The sequence below is a fragment of the Triticum urartu genome, chromosome 7, assembly GCF_003073215.2.
Source record: "Triticum urartu cultivar G1812 chromosome 7, Tu2.1, whole genome shotgun sequence".
Taxonomy (NCBI): Eukaryota; Viridiplantae; Streptophyta; class Magnoliopsida; order Poales; family Poaceae; genus Triticum; species Triticum urartu.
Window position 1 is genome coordinate 398,972,098 of NC_053028.1, and position 22,204 is coordinate 398,994,301.

The window sequence follows — 22,204 nt, forward strand, 5'->3', positions numbered from 1 at the left end:
TCTGCTGTTACACCGTGAGTCCCGGTTGTACCGGGACGAGGACCGGTTGTACCGCTGCAGTGCAAAAACGCAGTAACGGTTGGATTTGTGGGGAGACTACTTAAGGGGGCTTCTCCCACCTACCACTCCAACCTTTGACCTCTCTCACTCCACCATTGATGCCCTTCAAGCTCTCTTGCCCGATCTCTCTCTCTAGCCACTCAAACTTGTTGATTTGCTAGGGATTGAAGGAGGAGACCTAGATCTACACTTCCACCAAAGGATATTTGGTTCCCCCATACTTTTTTGTGTGGATTTTGTTACTCTTGGGTGTTTGAGCACCCTAGACGGTTGAGGTCACCTCGGAGCCATATTCCATTGTGGTGAAGCTTCGTGGTTTTGTTGGGAGCCTCCAATTAAGTTGTGGAGAGAGCCCCAACCTTGTTTGTAAAGGTTCGGTAGCCGCCTTCAAGGGCACCAATAGTGGAATCACGGCATCTCGCATTGTGTGAGGGAGTGAGGAGAATACGGTGGCCCTAGTGGCTTCTTGGGGAGAATTGTGCCTCCACACCGCTCCAACGGAGACGTACTTCCTCTCAAAGGGAAGGAACTTCGGCAACACATCCTCGTCTCCACCGTCTCCACTCTTGGTTATCTCGTGCCTTTATTTAAGCAAGCTTACTTGTTTTATATCTCTTGCTTGCTTGTGTACCTATCCTCGTTGCATCATATAGGTTGCTCACCTAGTTGCATTTCTAGACAACCTATTTTGATGCAAAGTTTAACTTGTTAAAGAAAAGCTAAAAATTGTTAGTTGCCTATTCACCCCCCCCCCTCTAGTCAACCATATCGATCCTTTCAATTGGTAACAGAGCCTCGTCTCTTTATTAAGGACTTTACCGTCCAAAGAGTATGGTTGATACCGTAGACGGTGTGGAGGAACACTCCGGTGTGAATCCGATCTCGTCTATGGGAGATGGGGGAACTTCGGTCTCTCGTGAGGAGTTCAATGTGGCCTTAGAGACATTGAAAACCTCCATGATGACCAAAGTCGAAAGCATGTTTACTAAATTTTCTTGAGGGGCTTAAACTATCCACCGCACCGTTGAAAGTGGGTGATCCCACCAACAAGGTGACGGATGCTATCCCTGACAAGGGGGAAGCTAGTAGTGAAAAGGCTCCTTCTTATAGTGGCAAGAATGGCACCGGCATCTTTGCCCATGTGGAACCACCACTTGTTTATGGTGGACCGGTTCCTTCCACTCATTTGAATCATGCCGGTCCTCCCCCTAAGATTGTGAAAAATGAGGATTTTGATTCTTGGGTTTACCGCTTTAAACGTCATTTAAATCATGTGAACACTAACCTTTGGAGAATCATTGAAGAAGGTTTCTATCCACATGATCCAAGAAACTTCACTCCTCGAGAAGCCGCGGACAATCAATTCAATGAGAATGCTCTCTTCATCATTCAAGATGCTATTCCACCCGAAGACCTACCTCATCTTCGTCCTTTCGCCTTGGCCAAAGATGCATGGCATTGTGTCGTGTCTCTCTACCGGGGAAGCGCAAGCATTCAACGCTCCAACTATGAAGTGGTACAAGATGAGGCCGATGAGTTTGCAATGAAGGAAGATGAAGAACCTCGTGAGCTCTATCGGAGAGTAACCAAACTCGCGGTCTCACTACGAGATCACGGGAGCAAGGACACGGATGACAATTGGATCAAGCGCAATTTCCTCAAGGCAATGATGCCCTATCACAAGGCCATGTCCTCCGTCATTCGTCAAAGACCGGACTTCCACACTTTGACCTCAAGCGAAGTGTTGGATGAGTTTGTGGCCATGAACATTTTGGACAAGACCGCCGACAATGCGGTGCTCCGTTCTCAATGGGCAAAGAAGCCTAACCTTGCTTTGAAGGCCAAGCTCATAGTGGAAGACGAAGAAGAGGAAGAAGAGGAGAGCAACCCCGAAGATACGAAGTATGCATATCATGAACACATGGCACTTGCTTCAAGGAAATTTTGGAGCAAGAAAAACTCAAGGCCAAACTTTAGCAAAAACAACTCGAGTGGTACAAGGGGCAAGCAACGTGTAAGGACTTGCTACAATTGCGGCAACGTGAGTCATTTCGTTGCAGAATGCCCGTATGAGAAGAGGGAAGACAATGGTGGCAAACTCATCCGAAAGGACAAGGCCAAGTCGTTCCCCAACAAGAACAACTTCACCAAGAAGACTCATCCCAAGGCCTTGGTTGTGCAAGAAGAGTACAATGAGGACGATGACGATGATGAAGATGATGAGTCGGTTGCTATGGCCTCCGTTGCCATTGCAACAACGTCACGGGTGTCTCTCTTCGACTCACCCAACGAGAGCATCACCGCCAAGTGCCTCATGGATAAAGCCATTAATAAGGTAACCTCCAACATCAAAACTACCATCATTAATCATCCTTCCCAAGTGGATAGCATTAATGAATTTGAGGGAGCTAATGTGGAGGCTAACGAGTTTGAGGCCTTTATGGGCAAACTCAAGGGAAAATCCAAGAAGCACTTTATTGCTCTCTTGGAACAACTTGGTGAGGCCAATGACATGATCGAGGCTCACGAAGACACCATCTCTAAGATGGAAGGACATAGTCGTGACTATGCCGATGAGATTTCGGATCTTTCCAATGCTCTTGAGGAAGAGCGTGGTCTTCGTTTGGCTCTTGAGGAGTCACACAACGTAGATCATGCTAAGTTAGAGAAAGATTATGATCATGCCCTCATTGTTTCTCGTGTGCTAAATTCCGAGAAGGCCAAACTCGAGGTTGATCTTGCTAGACTCAAAGAGGAGTTTGATATACTTGACAAGGCCCACAAGGCCGTGAAGGGTATTCACGCTAGTCTCAAGGAGTCTCATGATCAACTCCAAGTGAAGCTAACTAAGGAGAAAGCAACTTTTCCTCATATGGTTTTAATTGATAATGCAAATGCTACTAACCCGTGTTGTGAGCATATACATCTTGTTGAGGAAAATGCTAAGTTGAAGGAGCAACTTGAGAGAGGTCTTGCGACTTGCATACAAGGCAAGAAGAACCTCAACGATCTCTTGACCAACCAAAAGGGAGGTGTGGCCAAGGAAGGGGTTGGGTACGTCCCCGACTCCAAGAACAAGAAGAAGAATGACAAGACCAAACGGCCTCCTCCTCTCATGCAAACCTTTGTGAGGGAGGGAGAGAGTGCCCCCAAGGAGAAGAAGAAGAATAATGTCAAGAAGGGCAATGTCACCCCTCCCAACAAAGCCGGCGATTTTAATCCTTCTTATGTGTTATGCCGTGCTAGTGATGGGCATGTTTATGCCAAATTTGTTGGTTCTCTTCATGAATACATTGAATGGTCTATTTGGGTTCCTAAGACCCTTGTTACTAACATCAAAGGACCCATTACAAAATGGGTACCTAAAACCAAGCATTGATCTCTTGTAGGTGTTTGCTTCCGGTGGTGGATCATGGTTGCTTGATAGCGGAGCTACAAATCATATGACCGGAAGCAAGGACTTGGTGGTGGACGTGCACAAGGTTCCATCTATGCCCACCAATGTCGAGTGGGGTGACGCCTCATCTTCTAAGGTATTGGGACTTGGCAAGGTGGTCATCTCTCATGATCTCACGATCGAGAAGGTCATGCTTGTTGAGTCCCTTGCATACAATTTACTTTCCATTCGTCAACTCGCAATCATGGGCTTTGCCACTTTCTTTGATATCGATACTGTGGCCCTCTTGTGGAGCAAGACTCTTAAAGTAGCCTTTGTTGGGCATGTCAAGAACGGTCTATATGTGATTAACTTTTCGGAGCGACCCACTAAGACCGTGACATGCCTAATGGCTAAAGTTGATGTGGGATGGCTTTGGCATCGCCGTTTAGCCCATGTCAATATGAGATCTTTGCAAAGTCTCCTCAAGGGGGACCATGTCCGTGGACTAACGAATGTTAGTTTTGCTAAAGATCGTGCTTGCAGTGCCTGTATCGAAGGAAAGCTACATGAGAAGGCTCACCCTCCCACGACTATCATTTATTCAAAGAGGCCTTTGGAGCTCCTTCACATGGATCTCTTTGGGCCTCCATCCTTCGATAGTCTTGGAGGTAGGAAGTATTGCTTGGTGATTGTGGATGACTACTCAAGGTACACGTGGGTGTATTTCTTCAAGAGGAAGAGCGAGACCCAACAAACCGTCATTGACTTTGCAAATGAAGCACAACGTCAACACAATGCAAAGATCTTGACAATAAGAAGTGACAACGGCACCGAGTTCAAGAACTACACCTTGGATGAATTTCTTAGTGATGGGGGAATCAAGCATCAATATTCCGCACCATACACCCCTCAACAAAACGGTGTTGCAGAAAGGAAGAACCAGACGTTGATGGATGCGGTAAGGACCATGATGGCGGAGTTCAAGTCTCCGTACAACTTTTGGGCCGAAGCCATCAACACCGCGTGTCATGCATCCAATCGGCTCTACCTCCGCAAGGGCTTGAACAAGACTCCATATGAGATACTCACTGGTAACAAGCCCAACCTCAAGTACTTCCGGGTGTTCGGGTGTAAGTGTTTCATTCTCAAGAAAGGTGTTCGGTTGTCTAAATTTGAGGCTAGAGCTCATGAGGGCATATTTGTTGGTTATGCTACAAACTCTCATGCTTACTGTGTCCTCAATAAATCCACGGGACTTATTGAGGAGACGTGTAACGTGGAGTTTGATGAGAATAACGGCTCCCAAGTGGAGCAAAGTGGCACTTGTGATGTAGGTGATGAAATTCCTCCTCAAGCTAGAAGAAGAATGGGTGTTGGTTTTATCCTACCCATTGAGGAACCCCTTGTGGCCGAAGGAGAAGGACAATGCTCCACTCAAGTGGAGCCATCACCAACCCAAGGCCCACACGCTTCCGAAGAACAAAGTGAAGGCCCTCAACCTCATGAACAAGACCAAGGGCAAGATCATACTCAAGACGGTGTTGACACACCAAGTGATGCCCAAGGTCAAGTTCTCTCCCCAGAGGAAGTTCAAGATCAAGAACAAGTTCATGACGGCGCTCAGGATGATCAAGTAACCGCTCCTCAACTCACCGCCGAGGAGGAATTAGAGCATCGTGCCGCCAAGATTGCATCCAAGCTCTCCACCAAGGATCATCTCATGACGAATGTGCTTGGAAGCTTAAGAAAGGGGGTAAGCACTCGTAGACAATTAGCAAATTATTGTGAGCATCACGCATTTGTCTCTTGTGTGGAACCCCACAAGGTCTATGAGGCGCTAGAAGATCCGGATTGGCTCAATGCCATGCACGACGAACTCAACAACTTCGAGCACAACAAAGTGTGGAGATTGGTGCCAAGGCCAACGGGGAACCACAATGTCATTGGAACCAAGTGGATATTCAAGAACAAGCAAGATGCCCATGGGATTATCATTCACAACAAGGCTCGTATGGTAGCACAAGGCTACTCCCAAGTCGAGGGTATCGACTACGGTGAAACCTTTGCTCCCGTTGCTCGTCTTGAATCCATTCGCTTGTTAATTGCATATGCTTCTCATCATAATTTTAAGTTACAACAAATGGATGTGAAGATTGCTTTTCTTAATGGTCCCATTAATGAATTGGTTTACGTCAAGCAACCCCCCGGGTTCGAGGATCCCTACTTTCCCGATCATGTGTATCAACTCGATAAGGCGCTCTATGGCCTTAAACAAGCCCCACGTGCGTGGTATGACCACCTTACCGAGTTGTTACAAGACCGTGGTTTTGAAGTTGGGCTAATCGACCCCACTCTTTTTACTAAGAAGGTCAAAGGGGAGTTGTTTGTGTGCCAATTATATGTTGATGATATTATCTTTGGTTCTCCTAACAAAGCTTTCAATGAGGAATTTGCCGCTCTCATGACCTCAAAGTTCGAGATGTCCTCCATGGGAGAGTTGAAATTCTTTCTAGGGTTCGAAGTGAAGCAAAGAAGAGAAGGAACCTTCATCAATCAATCCAAATACACTCAAGACATGCTCAAGAGATTCAAGCTAAGTGACGTCAAGCCGGCTTCCACTCCAATGCCCACCAAGTGCCAACTTGACTTAGATCCCAATGGTAAAGTGGTGGATCAAAAGGTATATCGTTCCATGATTGGATCCTTGCTTTACCTTTGTGCATCTAGACCGGACATCATGTTGAGTGTGGGAATTTGTGCACGGTTTCAAGCCGCACCTAAGGAAAGTCACTATGTGGCGGTCAAACGAATCTTTCGATACTTGGCTCATACCCCAAACTTTGGCCTATGGTACCCTAGAGGATCAAACTTCAAACTTGTAGGGTACTCAGATTCCGATTGGGCGGGAGACAAAGTGGATAGGAAGTCCACTTCCGGAGGGTGCCAATTCCTTGGTTGCTCTTTGGTAAGTTGGTCTTCCAAAAAGCAAAGTTGTGTGTCTCTCTCGTCCACTGAGGTGGAGTATGTTGCCGCCGGTAGTTGTTGTGCTCAACTCCTATGGATGAGGCAAACTTTAAAGGATTATGGTGTCACTTGTGACAAAGTGCCTCTTTGGTGTGACAATGAAAGTGCCATCAAGATCTCTCTCAATCCGGTACAACATTTCAAGACAAAGCATATTGAGATCCGGTATCACTTCATCCGGGATCACATTAGACGAGGAGAGATCGAGCTCAACTATGTCAACACTCATGACAACCTTGCAGATATTTTCACGAAGCCCTTAGATGAAGCAAGATTTCGCGAGTTAAGGCATGAGCTAAATATCATTGATTCGAGCAATGTGGCTTGAACCCTTGCACACCCTACCATGCTCAACTTGTTGTCTAGTTTAGGTGTAGGCATGGACACAGGGGGAGTGTTGTTCTCTCAATGAACTCTCCCTCCCCCCATTATGCATAAATTGATTGTGTCTTTCACATTAGCCATATTTGATGGTACTTGTGCTTCAAAGACGAGTTTTGGTCATGGACCCAAGGATAATTCTTCGCGGTGCCATACCAATTGACTCAAACATAGGTGGCCTCAGCCACCGTCCTCTCTTCGGGGAGTTGGAGTTAGCCTTGCTGCTCTCGTGTTGTTTTCTCTCTTTCTCTCTTTGCTCTTTGCTCTTTGTGTTAGGTTCTCCTAGGGTGTTGTTTCTCTCCTGTTTTTGTGCCCCTTCTTCCTCCCTTCGGATTGCACTCATTTGATCTTGGCTTGGGCTTAGGTGGTCGGGCGGTACAACCGGTACCACGAGCGGTTCAACCGCTGGTACCGGGTTGTGCTGTCCCAAGGGTTTCCGTTCGGTGCCTGGGCGGTTCCACCGCACAATCCCACTGTAACCCACGTCCGGTACTACCGGTTGTTGCCGTGCGGTACTACCGCTGCCTTCCAGGCACCGGAAGTACCGCCTCCATCCACCGGTCTGTACCAGACGAGCGGTGCAACCGCTCCCCTAAGCGGTTCTACCAGGGCATGCGTACGGGCCTATATATACTCGACGGGGCTGAAGGGCTGTCTTTTTTCCCCTTTGTCCTCGTTCCTCTTTTTCTTGCCCTAGCCGCCGGCCATCTCTACCCCTGCCCCGGAGTGCGTCTTGCGCTTCGGATCCTTGGCTCTCCGTGGATTCTCTCCGTGGAGGCCTTCCGATCTCTTCCCATGGATGGTGGTAATGCCTTGTGTTCTTTGCCTCTAGATTTGTGTTTAGGGTTATTCCTTGCCTAGGGCTTTACCCATCTTTCCGTGTTTAGTGTTCGATCTATGGCTTAGAAGAGTTCTTTGTTAGCCTCCTGTCTTGTTTGCAGCACTTAGAATTCGGAATATTACCTGTGTGATTCGTATGTCTCGGTTAGATCTATCTTCCCTGGTAGTGCCACTGTCAGCGGTTCTACCGCCCCTACGGGCGGTACAACCGCTGGAGCGGTACTACCGGCGGAAGATCCAGTACAACCGGAGTATATCAACCACTAAGCACTGTTCTATCTTCTCTGTTGTTGCAACTTGTTCCTTTTCTGCTAGTGGGTGCAATCCTCTCATCCTTGTTGGGTTTTTGTGTGTTCTTTTCGTGTGTGTGTTCAGGTGGCTCTAGTTCTCGCTCTGCTCCTCGCAAGACCAAGAAGAGGGCACGAAGGACCTTGCGCCCGGTTGTGTCAGATGATGAAGAAGTTGTGATTCCCACCAAGCCCACTCGCCGTGAAAAGTCTGCAGCTGCTAAGCAACATGTTGTCATGCCGTTGCATCGTTGGAGAGCCAAGGATTGGGAAGCCTACCGCTCAAAGAATCCGTATGAGGTTCCCATTGCTCCCCGTTGGACCACTGTTCAGTTCCGGAATGAGATGCAAGTGCGGATTGTTCATGAACTCTTTGAGCACAACAAGAATAGATATGCCAAGCAGTGGACGATTGATTTTGATCATTGGAGGAACAACATGGAGTATTTTGGTGAGGCGTTAGCTCTCTGCGAGGAGTTTGATCTTGTCAAGATCATGTCAGTCAACTGTGACTTTGATGTTCAACTCATCCATCAGTTCTATGCCACGGTTCATTTTGGGGAAGATGATGCGCGCACTCTCACCTTCATGTGTCGCGACGAATTGTTTCACGTTCCCTGGAGGGCTTTCTGCAATGCTATTGGGTACGAGGATACCGGTCTGCAAGGAAGGGGTGGCATTCGCCCTCATGATTTTCCTGAGTCCATGCCTAAGGAGAAGCTTGCCCCTCTATACATTCGGGGCCGTGGGATTATTGGAGAATCCAAGGATTTGGAGAAGGTCTATGACATCATGCACCGAGTGTTCCACAATGTGCTCTTGCCCAAGGTGGGCAATCAAGATGAAATTCATGGCTATCTGGTTGATTTGATGGTTGCTATGAAGACCATGGTGGGGACAGGGGCAACGTTTGATGTGTCAAATTGGCTGTGGCATGAGATGTACAACATGGTCATCTACCGTAAAGTCCCAATCTACGCTCCGTTTGTCATGTGCTTTCTGAACTCTGTGTGGGTTGTTCGTCGTCCTGGAGAGCTCCTCACTTCTCCAGACAACCTCACTGTTCATGAGGTCAAGCTCCTTAAGAAGAAGAAGCATGCCGAGCCTCGCTTCCCTGAACATGCTCCTGAGGATGTCTATGCTACTTCTGACGATGAGGACTTTGAGCTGGAGCCAGGGGCCAAGCCTTCGTGGGTGGCCAAACTTACTGCCAAGGTAAAGAAGACCTTTTGTCTCTAGGCTGACATCCAGAAGAAGATGTATGAGGCACATGTCAATGAGAAGCTCGCACGGCGTCGCCAAATTGCAATGATGAAGCACCTCAACATGCAGGTTCAGAGTGGCTCTGAGAAGAGCATCACCCCAGAGGAGCGTTGGATCTCTACCCATAGCACCTGGACTGATGATGAAGCCCCTCCCCAGCCATCATCCTCGTTTGCAGCAGCTGACAATGCCATGGGAGTATCTGATCACGACGACGATGACGACTCTGATGATGAAGATCCAGATGCGACTGAGGAGTCAGAGGAGGACGCCTGAGCTTTGGGTCGCTAGCTTCGCTCTTTTCCTTTTTGGTGTCTTGATGCCAAAGGGGGAGAGGGTTCTATAGGTCTCGGGGATTTGCTTGGGTTGTCTTCTCTTGTTCTCGTGTTTTTGTGTTTGTTCATGGACTCCGTGCTGTGTGTGAGACTTGCTAGACTTGCTACTCCGTTTATTCGTAGGTCTTTATCATTATTATTGCCTCTAAGTATTATATTGTCTATCCTTTTGAGCTCAGAGTGATGAGTCTATAAAATCTAGGGGGAGTCTAGTCCTGAAAGTGTGCCCATGCTTTCTAAAAAAGCTAGTACTTGTTGAGGCACACATTCAGGGGGAGTTCCGTCTAGATTTCATTGACTTATCTCTTGCAAATCGTGTTGTTGTCATCATCCGCCAAAAAGGGGGAGATTGAAAGGGCATTTCCCTACTTTATGTTTTGGATGATGATGACAACCCTTTGTGGTCTAAACGTGTGCTATATGTTTCAGGTTCTCGATGCTTAGGCTTACATCGGATTGCTATTACCTCTCGAAGGAAAAGATCGAAGACGTGCCCTCTACGTTTTTATTTTCTTTGGTCGTAGAGTACCCGTACTATCAAGAGGGAATCCTCATTAGGAAGCTCTGGGGGAATCAGTTCACATACACTTTTCTCACCCTCTCTTTGCCTTCCTCAGATGTGTGAGAGTGAGAGTTTTCCTTACCTCTTCCCCTCTTTCCTGCTCACTGTTTCTGCCCAGCGGTTGTACCGCTCTTTGGAGCGGTTGTACCGCTGGGTCTTGTCACTCACCAGCTTTTGCTCGAGCGGTTGTACCGCTGCCTCCGGGCGGTGGTACCGCCACCATGCTCTGCAACAGCTAGGGCGGTGGTTCCGTCCATGTACCGCTCAAGTACCGCTCTCGCCTCTGGTTTGATTGCTGTTCTTGGGCGGTAGTGGCCCGGTTGGTCCGGTCGTTCCACGATGACTGGTACCACCGGTGGTCCGAGCGGTTCTTCCGCTCAGAACTTAGCCGCCCAAGAGCTCAAGGCCATGCGGTTGTTCCGGCCAGGCACCGCCCAAGTACTGGTCAAGCTCCTGTTTTGATGCGGTGGTTGTGCGGTAGCCAGGCGGTTAGTCCGGTTATCTTTCTTGGCCGGTACTACCGCCCGCCTGTCCGGTTGTACCGCTTGGTAGGGTTCTGCTGTTACACCGTGAGTCCCGGTTGTACCGAGACGAGGACCGGTTGTACCGATAGTGCAAAAACGCAGTAACGGTTGGAATTGTGGGGAGACTACTTAAGGGGGCTTCTCCCACCTACCACTCCCACCTTTGACCTCTCTCACTCCACCATTGATGCCCTTCAAGCTCTCTTGCCCGATCTCTCTCTCTAGCCACTCAAACTTGTTGATTTGCTAGGGATTGAAGGAGGAGACCTAGATCTACACTTCCACCAAAGGATATTTGCTTCCCCATACTTTCTTGTGTGGATTTTGTTACTCTTGGGTGTTTGAGCACCCTAGACGGTTGAGGTCACCTCGGAGCCATATTCCATTGTGGTGAAGCTTCGTGGTTTTGTTGGGAGCCTCCAATTAAGTTGTGGAGAGAGCCCCAACCTTGTTTGTAAAGGTTCGGTAGCCGCCTTCAAGGGCACCAATAGTGGAATCACGGCATCTCGCATTGTGTGAGGGAGTGAGGAGAATACGGTGGCCCTAGTGGCTTCTTGGGGAGCATTGTGCCTCCACACCGCTCCAACGGAGACGTACTTCCTCTCAAAGGGAAGGAACTTCGGCAACACATCCTTGTCTCCACCGTCTCCACTCTTGGTTATCTCGTGCCTTTATTTAAGCAAGCTTACTTGTTTTATATCTCTTGCTTGCTTGTGTACCTATCCTCGTTGCATCATATAGGTTGCTCACCTAGTTGCATTTCTAGACAACCTATTTTGATGCAAAGTTTAACTTGTTAAAGAAAAGCTAAAAATTGTTAGTTGCCTATTCACCCCCCCCTCTAGTCAACCATATCGATCCTTTCAACCGCCCCCAACCTTGATCAAGGATATGTTGGTAAGGCTAGCTGTGATGCCTTCTTAGATTGAAGAACTGAAGAAATCAGCTGCCAGGGCGGGTGCTCTTACTGCATTAACTCGGGCCAAAGCATGGATATCTGATCTTGATCCGGCCGATATTGGGAACGGCTATCCGAGCATAAAAGAGGACGGGTCAGATTTTGATAATGATGACCTCAGAGCTTTGACGAGGGAAATGCGTCCATTGGCTAGCAAATTGGCCGAAGAAACCGGTCTTTCACATTATCAGCTGATTTATGATGCCAACAACAAGAGAGTTAATGCGCCAACTTGTGATGCTCTAAATCGTATTCCGCCAATCCGTAAGCATACCTATGCTCCTGAAGTTGATCCCTACACACTTATAAGTGATGAAGCTGTATTCAAAGCCTTAACTGGGATTGATTGGTCAACCATTGACTTCCAGCAACTGAGTAGAGAAGAGGAGGATGAACCAGCGCAAGATGATCCGCAACCTTCAAGTCAGCCCGGGCAAGATTCATAAACCGGTAGCCGGTTTAGCTTCTGCATTATGCAAGACTTGTTGAAAAACAATTATTCTTTTGGGCATCAAAATGCCTTGTAATAGGCTAGTTTAAACTCTTGATTTGCTATGCTATCGTGCATATTTTTGTTGCAGGACACCGTTAATCCGCCATGTTAAGATATGCTTATGTTTGCTCATGGTATTTAGCAATGTGAAATCTGCTCCTGCATATAACAGAAAAAAGTGTCCTGGCGGTTTACCGCTAGACAGGTTATCATGCACAATAACATAGTTTATAACCAAGGCTGGACCTAAGAATAACCATATAATTGAGCATATAGCATACTTGTGATATTTGATCACACTATTGGTTTACAAAGCCAGTATAAGGGTGATAACCCAAAATTTGAACACTGGTAATTATACTGTCGGTTTATGAAACAAACCAGGCTGGGTTAATAACCACCGGATATTATGTTACCTTATACTGGTGATTTATAGTTAGAAACTAGGCCGGTTTAATAAACACCAGTGTATTATTGGTCATAAAGTATTATAAGCCTCATCAAAATAAACCTCAAAAAATCTGTTTGAAGAAAACAAGCGAAAAAAGGCAGGATAAGTGAGGCTTTTCATGGGCTACCAGGCCGAAAATCGAGGCTTTTCATGGGCTGTCAGGCCACTGAGTTAAACCATTTTACAAACCTTCTAAGATGGACCTCACATTAACCAATCGTCATTTTAACTTTGACAAGTTTAGGGTCTGCATAAGATTGACTTGTCAAATGTTCGACGGGTCGTTCCAGGAATACCTGGGTGGAGTGGCTTACTTAAAAAGGCAGGATAACCCGGGGTTTTAGGTGAATACACCTGGCTTCCAAGCCTGACTTTTATAGCCTATCACAAGGTTATAGACTCTGTGTTCTTTAGAACAAAAGAGCCTCCAAGCAATATTTTGAGCTATGCTCAAGGGGTACCTATGTTTAAGTTGTGCTTTTGCAACAGACTCTCTTTGGTCCTTTTAACCTGGGAAGCAAGCCCCCAAGTTTTTTTTAAATTGGCTTATAAGCCGGTTCAAAGGGTAATCATAACTTCAAGCATAAACCGGAAGCCCCCATGTAATCAAAAAACTTATTGAGGAAAAAATGACAGAGGCCCTGCTTTAGCAGGGATGCCGATTTATTATATTGATCATAATATATACATTGTCAAAAATATGTACATCAGAAGAGCCTGTGGCTCGGGTGTAATAAGGCCGAAGATGAGCAATATTTCCACGGCCGGTGGGTCTCCTCCTCCGACTTACGTGAGTCTTTGTGCTCTCGAATATCGATAAGGTAGTATGATCTGTTGTTCAGATTCTTGTTGACCACAAAGGGTCCTTCCCAAGGTGGGGATAACTTGTGCATATCAGTCTGATCCTGGATAAGCCGGAGCACCAAATCTCCTTGAAAAGTTCTGGTTTTAACCCGGCGGCTGTGGTAACGACGCAGATCTTGCTGGTAAATCGCCAAATGAGCCGCCGCAATATCCCGCTTCTCATCTAACAAGTCCAGTGCTTATTGACATGCTTTTTCATTGTCAGCTTCAACATAAGCCGCCACGCGAGGTGAGTCATGCCGGATGTCACTAGGGAGAACTGCCTCTGCTCCGTAAACCATGAAGAAAGGCGTGTAACCCATAGACCTGTTAGGGGTGGTATTAATGCTCCAGAACACGGAAGGTAACTCCTCCACCCAACAACCCGGCGTCCTCTACAAAGGAACCATAAGCCGGGGCTTGATGCCTCTCGGGATCTCTTGATTGGCTCTCTCAGCTTGACCATTATATTGGGGGTGAGCCACTGACTACACATCAAGCCGGATATGCTCACGTTGAAAAAATTCTTTCATAGCACCTTTGGAAAGATTAGTGCCATTATCTGTTATAATGTTGTGTGGAAAGCCAAAATGAAAAATCACCTTCTTCGTGAATTGAATCGACGTTGCTGCATCACACTTACTGATCGGGTCGCCTCTGCCCACTTAGTGAACTTGTCAACCGCCACCAAAAGGTGGGTTTTATTATCCTTGGATCTCTTAAAAGGTCCAACCATATCCAACCCCCAAGTTGCAAACGGCCAAGTGATTGGAATCATCCTCAACTCCTGAGCCGGAACATGAGCTTGACGTGAAAATTTCTGACAACCGTCACATCTTCTGATCAAGTCCTCAGCATCAGCATGAGCCGTCAGCCAATAGAAACCGTGACGAAAAGCTTTGGTGACTAGAGATTTTGAACCGGCATGATTACCACAATCTCCTTCGTGGATCTCACACAGAATCTCACAGCCTTCTTCAGGAGAAACGCAACGCTGAAACGCCCCGGTGACACTGCAATGATGTAACTCCCCATTGACAATAGTCATTGACTTGGACCGCTGGATTATCTGCCTAGCTAGAGTTTCATCTTCAGGTAACTCGCCCCGGGTCATATATGCAAAACATGAAGAGCCACCACCAACTAAGCTTCTGGGTCAAGAATAGACAAATCCTTCTCTGTAGGTACCTTGACCGACGGGTTATGATGAACGTCAAGAAAAACATTAGGTGGCACCAGTTTACGTTGAGAACCCAACCGGCTTAAGGCATCAGTCGCTTCATTCTTTCTCCGGTCGACATGCTCAACTTGATAACCCTTGAAGTGACCAGCAATAACATTCACCTCTCGTCGATAAGCCGCCATGAGTGGATCCTTGGAATCCCAAGTACCAGAGACCTGTTGAGCCACCAAATCCGAGTCGCCAAAACACCTTACCCGGCTTAAGTTCATCTCCTTAGCCATCCGAAGACCATGGAATAAGGCCTCATATTCAGTTGCATTGTTAGTGCAAGGGAACATCAAACGGAGAACATAACAAAATTTATCACCTCAAGGGGAAGCTAGCACAACTCCAGCCCCCGAGCCCTCCAATTGCCTGGACCCATCAAAGTGAATAGTCCAATACATGTTATTCGGCTTTTCCTCGGGCATCTGCAGCTCTGTCCAGTCATTGATGAAATCCACCAGCGCTTGAGACTTGATGGCCGTGCGAGGCATATACTTCAAACCATGAGGTCAAAGTTCAATGGCCCACCTGGCTATCCGACCGGTGGCTTCTCTGTTCTGGATAATATGCCCCAACGGAGCAGAACTGACCACGGTGATAGGATGGCCCTAAAAGTATTGCTTAAGCTTTTGATTGGACATGAAAACTCCATACACAAGCTTCTGCCAATGCGGGTATCTCTGCTTGGACTCAATAAGCACCTTGCTGATATAATAAACCGGTCGTTGAACCGGATATTCCTTGCCTGCCTCCTTTCGTTCCACCACAATAGCTACGCTGACAGCCCGGGCATTGGCAGCCACATATAACAGCAACGGTTCTTTATCAACAGGGGCAACAAGAACAGGTGGCTCGGCTAACTGCTTCTTAAAGCCCTCCAACGCCGCATTAGCCGCATCACTCCAAACAAAGTTATCTGTCTTCTTCATCATCTAATACAGATGGATGGACTTCTCTCCTAAACGGCTTATGAACCGGCTTAGCGCCGCAATACGACCCGCCAGACGTTGAACATCATTGATACACACCGGTTTAGCTAGAGAAGTAATAGCTTTGATTTTCTCCGGATTAGCTTCAATGCCCCTGTTAGATACCAGAAAGCCCAAGAGCTTGCCTGCCGGTACACCAAAGACACACTTGGCTGGGTTAAGCATCATCTTATAAACCCGAAGATTATCAAAGGTCTCCTTCAGATCATCTATCAACGTCTCCTTCTTTCTGGATTTCACCACAATATCATCCACATAAGAATGAACATTGTGTCCAATCTGATTATGAAGACAATTCTGCACACATCGCTGGTAAGTCGCATGGGCACTCTTGAGCCCAAAAGGCATAGACACATAGCAGAAGGCTCCAAAGGGAGTTATAAAAGTTGTCTTCTCCTGGTCCTTAATTGCCATCTTGATCTAATGATAGCCAAAATAAGCATCCAAAAAAACTCAAACGCTCACAACTCACCGTAGCATCAATAATCTGATCAATACGAGGGAGAGCAAAAGGATCAGCCAGACAAGCCTTGTTTAAATCCGTGTAGTCCACACAGGCACACACATACGCCAAGTGCCATTCTTCTTAAGTACCAGCACCGGGTTAGCCAACCATTCAGGATGAAAAACTTCAACAATAAACCCAGCCGCCAAGAGCCAGGCTACCTCCTCACCAATGGCCTTACGCCTTTCTTCATTGAAGCGACGAAGAAACTGCATGACCGGTTTAAACTCGGGATCAATATTGAGAGTGTGCTCAATGAGTTCCCTCAGTACACATGGCATGTTAGAAGGTTTCCATGCAAAGATGTCCCGGTTCTCATGGATGAACTCGATGAGCGTGCTTTCCTATTTCGGATCCAGGTTAGCACTGATGTTGAACCACTTGGATGAATCACCAGGAACGAAATCAACTAGCTTAGTCTCATCAGCCATTTTAAACTTCAAGGACGGATCATGCTCCGTAGTTGGCTTTTTCAAAGAGGTCATATCTACCGGATCAACATTGTCTTTATAAAACTTTAACTCCTCTGTGGCACAAACCGACTCAGCATAGGCTGCATCGCCCTCTTCACACTCCAAAGCTATCTTTCGGCTCCCATGTACTGTAATGGTCCCCTTATGACCTGGCATCTTGAGCCGCAGATAAACATAACAGGGTCTGGCCATGAACTTAGCATAAGTCGGTCGTCCAAACAGAGCATGATAAGTGCTCTTGGTTTTCACCACTTCAAAGGTCAAGGTCTCTGATCTAGAGTCATGATCATCTCCAAAGGCAACTTCCAGAGCTATCTTACCAATTGGGTATGCCGACTTACCAGACACCACACCATGGAAAACAGTGTTTGACGGTTTAAGATTTTTATCCGTCAATCCCATGCGCGGGAAAGTCTCATAATAAAGAATATTAATGCTACTCCCTCCGTCCATGAGCACCTTGGTGAATTTATATCCTCCAACCTGAGGTGCAACCACCAAAGCCAGATGACCCGGATTATCAACCCGGGGCGGGTGATCTTCCCGACTCCACACGATGGGCTGCTCAGACCAGCGCAAATAACAGGGAACTGCCGGTTCAACGGAGTTCACCACCCTTTTATAAAGCTTCTGATCCCGCTTGCATAAACTCGTGGTGAAGACGTGGTACTGCCCACTATTCAACTATTTTGGGTTACTCTGATACCCAGACTGCTACTACTGATTCCCCTGACCTAACTGTTGATGGTAACCCCCGTGATTACCTTGATTGCCTTGGAATCCAGAGCTTGAACCGCCACCGCCGTAAACCGGACCCTGAGAACCTGAGCCACCACCCGGCCCATGGTTGCCTTGAAACAGATTTGAATTTTTGAACTCCTTCATGATGAAACAATCCTTCCAGAGGTGATTGGATGGTCTCTGTCGAGTACCATGTCTTGGGCAGGGCTGATTCAATAGTTGCTCAAGATTAATGCCTAATCCTACGGTTTGTGGGGGCGGTCTTCCCTTACGACCTTGGCCATTATTCTGTGCATTGGTATTTTCCACAAAGTCCAAACTATTATCGGCTTTGCGCTTACCATTACCTCCCTGATTCGCCGGATTATGCTGTTGTCCTTTGGTGTTACTGCTCTTCTTTCCCTTTTCCAGTTTATCATCATCGGACTCAGGGTCCTTGGTGCCGTCAGAGTCAGCATACTTAACCAAAGCCGCCATGAGCGTCCCCATGTCATTGCAGTGACGTTTGAGCCGTCCCAACTTTTGCTTTAGGGGTATGAACCGACAATTGTTCTCCAGCATCAACACTGCTGAATCGGCGTTGATGCGATCTGATGAGTGCAGGATTGTTGAGACCCGACGCACCCAATGGGTTGTTGACTCACCTTCCTCTTGAACACAAGAGGCTAAATCCACAATTGGCATAGGCTGCTTGCATTTGTCCTTGAAATTCTAGATAAACCGGGCTTTTAACTCGGCCCATGACCCAACGGAGTTGGCAGGGAGCCCTTTCAACCAAGTGTGGGCCGTTCCCTCCAACATTAGAGGGAAATATTTAGCACATGCCGCATCGCTAACATCTAGCAACTCCATGGCCATCTCATAGCTCTCGATCCATGCTTCGGGAGGCAAATCAGCTGTGTAGTTAGGCACTTTACGGGGACCCTTGAAATCCTTGGGCAGACGCTCACTACGTAGAGCCGGCACTAAGCACGACACGCCCAAATTCCTGAAGGTTACACCTGGCTCCACCGAAGTTGTCGGATGAACCGGCGAAGGTTGACGGGCCGCATACTGCACCACTAACTCGGCCTCTCGACGTGCTCTACCTTGGTCCACTACATTCTGAGCATCAGCACCACCGCCCGCCGGGTTATGCTCACGCAGCAGGTTACGGTTCCATGCACTGCTTGACACAGCCGGTTCATCTATATGCCTGCTGTAACTCCGGCTTGGGTGAGGGGTGGAATGAATCCTTTCACGACTGTAAGAATAAGCCTGCTGTTGAACCAACGCCGTCTGCAACAACTCTCTAGCTCTTCGGGTTTCAACCGCCACTAGAGACTCGCCTTCAACTGGAAGGGCCGCCAATCGTGATGCTGCTGCGATCATGTTATCCAACGGATTAGAGTAGTGACCCGATGGTGTTGGCACATGTTGCGATGGGACATTGCTCTGTCAAGGCGGGTCCATGGCACACGACTAAACCGGCGCTCCTGTCCTAGGCGCTTCAACCCACTCTACCACTGGCGGGTCACTAGCTCCTGCCCCCGGCGTGTTAAAGAGATTCCTTCCTTCATAAAACGGTGGCAGACGACTCCGATGCCTCCTCCTCATGACGTCGTTTGAGGCGTTCTGATCTAACATGAGCCGATAGGACTTTGACTGAATCCGTTGTGCCTAAGCATCCAATGTAACCCGCTCCGCAGTCATCCTGGCGTCTTCAGCTGCCAGGTCCTCCTTAGCTTGAGCTATCTGATCCCGCAATTTTGCAACTTCCATGTTATGCTGATCTTGATTGGTCGGGTTAACATCCGTCGTCAACAGTGTTGTCAAGGTGTCTAGTAAACCGAACAAGACTTGAGCCGGCGGGCGCGCAGGGCCTCCCGCCCCGGCTGCCATTACCGCTGCTGACCCGAAAATCAGTGCCGCTATAGTTGAAGAGTGTTGTACTGGTTGTGTACCGGCCATGAAGATTGCAACCCGGTTCGGCAGTTTGCGGGGGTCCGGAATACTATAGCCATCGGAACAGCCCCCAAACCGGCCATCTTGCAGTTGGTACAATGACTCGGTCTCACCGGTAGATGATTCACCATCTGAATAGACAACCGTCTCACCGTTAGATACCGATTCAGATTCCGCACCATTAATGAATCCCACGAAGGCACGCTTCCTGACGAGCTAAACTCGGGCGAGTCTTGCATGCTGAACCATTTCGATGATGTCGGTGCAGATGTCCGGTTCAGGGCCTGGTTCACCGATCTTGCCAATGAAGATGTGAATTCCACCAAAAGGGACCCGGTACCCATACTCAATTGAGCCAACCTCGGGGGCCCTAGCCCGCGTCATCAATGTAGAGCTTGCCGTGACGACTCTTGGTCATCCGGCCCACCGCGTATCCCTTGATCCCTTCAAAGCTGCCCTCTAAGAACTCGAAACCACCGTGCGTTGGCCCCACGGTGGGCGCCAACTGTCGTGGAATTGTCACGACAGATGTCCTAGTGTGAGGACTTAGTCGTGGAGCCATCGCAACAAGGTTAGCTTAAAGGGGTTAATCAGGACAAATGACACGAGGAGTTTATACTGGTTCGGCCCCTTGCGGTGAAGGTAAAGGCCTAATCCAGTTGATGTGGTATTGCTAGGGTTTCAATGACCAGGGAGCAAATACGCTTGACCTAGCTCTGGATGTGTTGTTTCTTGTCCCTAAACCGCCGCCGGGTCGTCCCTTTATATACACAGGTTGACGCCCGGCTGGTTCACAGAATCCTGGCCGGCTCATAAACGTGTCCGGCTCGGTCTATCACTCTTTCCTATCTTATAATACAAGTCATACTCCCTATGGCGGTTTACATATATGGGCCTTAACCCACCTTTGGGCTTTGGGCTTTACTATTCAGTCTCCTTTGTAAAGCGCCATCCTTCATGTCTTCATGGGCTTCAATACGGGTGAATCACTATGAGCATAACCTGGCCCCTCCAGGGCGATTTATACTCAATATTTATATCCCCAACAAAAAGGAACCTCAAAGTTAAGCATGCCTTGCTTGGAGCAATTGAGGACGATTGGCCGAGTGGGAAGTTGTTCTTAGGTGCACATGAGTAAGCACAAAGTGCGCAGAAAAGACTTGTGTTGGTATGTGTGGCTAGTCTAGATCCTAGGTGCAATGGCCAGAAATTGATGGTTTAATTAGGGTGTTGCAATTGGTATCAGAGCCGACCATCACGGTTACACGACATGCATGGGTCAGTGATGCATACGTAGGGCGCATGTGGATGCTGGCACTGGCACTCACAGACATGTGCTAAGAGGGAACATTCCTCCTGGGTCGTCGGGGATGTCGGTTCCTTTAGGGTGTATGTGACATCCCGGATTAACAGGAATGGTAGACTACTCGTATCAACAAGGTGCATCTTCTAATTTTGAGTCAATTCAAAAGGAACCTCAAAGGTAAGTGTGCTTAGCTTGGAGCAATTTGAGCATGGGTTACCAATTGGGAAATTGTTCCCAGGTGCACATGAAGACTAGTGTTGATCTGTGGGGCCAACGTAGATCCCAGAGCAATGGCCAGAACTGATGGGTTTGGTTAGCGCATTACAAGCTACCGAGCTCATTGTGCTATAGCTACCAAGCAACTCATGCCAAAGTTACTAGACTGCTCAGGCTAAAGTTACGAGACTATCCATTCTAAAGTGAACACACTACTCAGGCTAGAGTTATCAGTCTACCCTGATATGGTAGAAATGTTGTGTATGCACCAGTGGCGAAGCTTCAAAGAAAAAGTTGGGCAGACCAGCTCAAAGGAGAGGACAAATACCGAGTCTACAGCTATCCTAGTTCCTTAGTTTCTAAGTTTTTCATTTTTGCTTTTGTATAAGCTCTTCGGTCTGCATGAACATCACATCTGGTTCGTTCATTGCTAGGAGCCTACCTCTTGTTAGTTTTTAACTGTGGGCATGTTGGTTGTTTACTTATACATATACCATGTTGGTGATCCCAATAGATGACTCTGGCGATTTTGCTTTCCATAAAAAAGGAGTGGGCTAGCTCTGCGATTTTTAGAATGTAAAGAACAATTGAGTGAAAAAAATCAAGCTAGGAAATAGAAAAGTCAAAATTTGGGGAATAAATAGGATCACCTATATTCAGACTCACAATTGCAAGCAACTGGAGATTATGTGCTTGATTGCTTGTTGCCAAGGACGCTGGTTGGCCGCTAGCCACCGTGACGCTACTCATGCCTACTTGCAGGACCTCTAGCGGTCTGGCATGTTCTTGTATGGTGAGTTGCAAATCACAACCCCCTTCTAGTTGTCCAACATGGATCTCCACGAAATGCCCTGGGCGCTAGGTGGCAGCTGCTCCCTGATGAGTGCCTAGGCCACTGATAAACCTAGACAAGCAGAAGTAGTCACATCTAGTTACAGGTCGCGAGCCATGAGCCCACGACTACCAGGTAATGCACCTTCTTGTACGCTATTGGATGGCTTTGGATCGAACATGAAGGGGGTGACTGGCTACAAACACATGCATTAAGAAGTTGGCCAAAATCCTGGGCGGGCCATGGCCCAGGTCTGCCCCCTGACTGTGACGCCCCCGATTCAATCGTACACTAATCATACACACAAACGTGTACGATCAAGATCAGGGACTCACGGGAAGATATCACAACACAACTCTACAAATAAAATAAGTCATACAAGCATCATATTACAAGCTAGGGGCCTCGAGGGCTCGAATACAAGAACTCGATCATAGACGAGTCAGCGGAAGCAACAATATCTGAGTACAGACATAAGTTAAACAAGTTTGCCTTAAGAAGGCTAGCACAAACTAGGATACAGATCGAAAGAGGCGCATGCCTCCTGCCTCGGATCCTCCTAAACTACTC